We start from the raw sequence: 3,066 nt of genomic DNA, 5'->3' as shown, positions 1-3,066 counted from the left end.
CCCAAAGCGCGGGATTACAGGCTGAGCCACCGAGCCGGCTGTTTATTCTTGAATGTCCTTAGATTTAGATAACCAGAAGGTACTTAGCTGGGAGTGTGCTGTTTATGGGTGAGAGAGCAGGAGGGCTGGGGTAGAAAAAAACATTCTTAGGGGAGATGGCAGGAGAGTTGGTGCCATCATGACTGTTCTGTTTCATCTCAGAGATCGGGTGATCTGTCATGTAAACAGGAGGACTGGACTGATAGTTAGAAACAAATTCTTGGAATAAAGGTGTTAATTATAATTTTTTGTTGTCAGTTACTAGGGGTGGGTTGTAGCTTTAATTATCAGTGACTCTTAATAGAGGAGTTAATTAAGCTTACTACAGAGCAAGGAAGTTAACAGAGCCTGTTTAAAAGTAAGACATGGGAGTGTCTGCCTGCGGGTGTGTGCAGAGAGACAGTGTGGCGGCTGCTGCGCCCCCCAGGACTCGCCACCATGAGCAGCACCTTAGCTAAGATCGCAGAGATAGAAGCCGAGATGGCTCGGACGCAAAAGAACAAGGCCACAGCACACCACTTAGGGCTGCTTAAGGCTCGCCTTGCTAAACTTCGTCGAGAACTCATTACTCCAAAAGGTGGTGGTGGTGGGCCAGGAGAAGGTTTTGATGTGGCCAAGACAGGTGATGCTCGAATTGGGTTTGTTGGTTTTCCATCTGTGGGGAAGTCAACACTGCTCAGTAACCTGGCAGGAGTATATTCCGAGGTGGCAGCCTATGAATTCACTGCTCTGACGACTGTGCCTGGTGTCATCAGATACAAAGGGGCCAAGATTCAGCTCCTAGATCTCCCAGGTATCATTGAAGTTGCCAAGGATGGGAAAGGTAGAGGCCGTCAAGTCATTGCAGTGGCCCGAACTTGTAACTTGATCCTGATTGTCCTGGATGTCCTTAAACCGTTGGGACATAAGAAGATAATTGAAAATGAACTGGAAGGCTTTGGTATTCGCTTGAACAGCAAGCCCCCTAACATTGGCTTTAAGAAGAAGGATAAGGGAGGCATTAATCTCACAGCCACTTGCCCTCAGAGTGAGCTGGATGCAGAAACTGTGAAGAGCATTCTGGCTGAATACAAAATTCATAATGGCAATGTGACTCTGCGTAGTGATGCCACAGCTGATGACCTTATTGATGTGGTGGAAGGAAACAGAGTTTATATCCCCTGTATTTACGTGTTAAGTAAGATTGACCAAATCTCCATTGAGGAATTGGATATCATATATAAGGTGCCTCACTGTGTCCCCATCTCTGCCCATCACCGTTGGAATTTTGATGGCCTATTGGAAAAGATCTGGGACTATCTGAAATTAGTGAGAATTTACACCAAACCCAAAGGCCAGTTGCCAGATTACACATCCCCAGTGGTGTTGCCTTACTCCAGGACCACGGTGGAGGATTTCTGCATGAAGATCCACAAAAATCTTATCAAAGAATTTAAATACGCTCTGGTCTGGGGTCTCTCTGTGAAACACAATCCTCAGAAAGTTGGTAAAGACCATACACTGGAGGATGAGGATGTCATTCAGATTGTGAAGAAGTGAAACCTTCTCCTTTCCTTATCTGCCGGGGCAACCACAGCAACTTTCCCATGACCAAGCACCCTACCCCCACTCTTTCTGGCTTTGGCAGCCACTGGATCAGAATTCAGGGGAGGGAGAAGGAGACACTCAAACTGGAACTTCACTTGTCTTACCTTGGTGTCATCTTGTATGTCGAGCTGCATAAAAGATCTGGTAGGCTGGTCAAAAAAAAAAAAAAAGTAAGACATTATTCACCATAACAAGATAAAGTATATGCCAACACCAAGCCACCTGCCCAAGATGGCCAAAGTAACATCAGCTTGGCTTGAGTGTTTTCATTTGCTTTTCCTTTTTGCATTTCCTTATGCATCCAGTGAACAAACTGCCTGGGAGTTCAATTCATCTCCAAATTCCATTGTTAACATTTTCTTCTAATAACTGAATGCATCATAGACGCAGTTCTATACCATGGGTGACCATATGGCTCCCAGGAATCAAAAGTTAATCGAATACCATAATCTTCTTCTTCTTCTTCTTTTTTTTTTTTTTTTTTGAGTTGAAGTCTCACTCTGTCGCCCAGACTGGAGTGCAGTGGCCGCTCCCGGCCACCGCAGCCTCGACCTGCTGGGCTCCGGTGATCCTTCCGCCTCAGCCTTCCAAGCTGGAACTACAGGCATGCACCACCATGTTCGGCTAATTTTTTTGATTTATTGTAGAGATGAGGTCTCACCAAGTTGCCCAGGCTGTTCTCAAACTCGTGAGCTCAGGCAATTCTTTCACCTCGGCCTCCCAAAGTGCTGGGATTATAGGTGTGAACCACTGCAACCGGCATGCTAATATCTTTAGGGGCCAATCTTTGAAAAGACTGTCATAAACAACCTCTAGATAACTTCTGAATTTGAAAAAATTTATTATTTTTGTCAATAAGAATACATCTTTTGGCACATTTTGTATACATAATTATATATTAACTAGAATTAGTCTTAGTACACTTAGCCTAAGAAGCAAGAAATCCTGAACTGTCTATAAGATATTGAAAACCATTCCACAACTTTAGAAACATGATTTCTCTGTCATAAACCTTTCTTAATTGGAAATGACCTGGATATTTAATGAGCACCCAAAATAATTTCAAGATTTTAAGTTACACAAAAAGTTTACTTACAGCATTTGTCTCATTTACATTCTATTCATTTTTAGCAGTATATCTAGACAACTGAGAACTGAGATATCAGACAAAGCTAGTCATTATTTCCTTGTTAACCATTTTTAAAACCTATGCATATTAGATGTTTCCTTAAATAAGAAATGTAAAGTTTAATATATGGGCATTTTCATCAATCACTCATAAGATTCAGTTTTTATTAAACCAATGTATTAAATTTTTTAAATCACATAAAGATAATTTTGTTCTTGACTGAGTTTACAGTCTTATAATTATTTGTGCCAAACTCTGACAACCTAAAATATCTAGCAGAGACCAATAGAAAACCCAGACATAAATGTATG

At 42.0% G+C, this 3,066-nt stretch overlaps 1 pseudogene across 1 annotated transcript; it reads left to right on the top strand.

Annotated features, from left to right (window-relative positions):
* Positions 1-415: 415 nt before the first annotated feature.
* LOC103275151 lies at positions 416-1,785 on the top strand (annotated as a pseudogene). Its single transcript, XR_505293.2, has one exon. The product of XR_505293.2 is annotated as a developmentally-regulated GTP-binding protein 1 pseudogene (transcript).
* The last annotated feature ends 1,281 nt before the right edge of the window (positions 1,786-3,066 follow it).

Source organism: Carlito syrichta, unplaced genomic scaffold (assembly GCF_000164805.1).
Source record: "Carlito syrichta isolate Samal-C Ts95f unplaced genomic scaffold, Tarsius_syrichta-2.0.1 Scaffold315337, whole genome shotgun sequence".
Taxonomy (NCBI): domain Eukaryota; kingdom Metazoa; phylum Chordata; class Mammalia; order Primates; family Tarsiidae; genus Carlito; species Carlito syrichta.
Note: the sequence above shows the minus strand (reverse complement) of the source record. Positions and strands in the feature narration are given on the sequence as shown.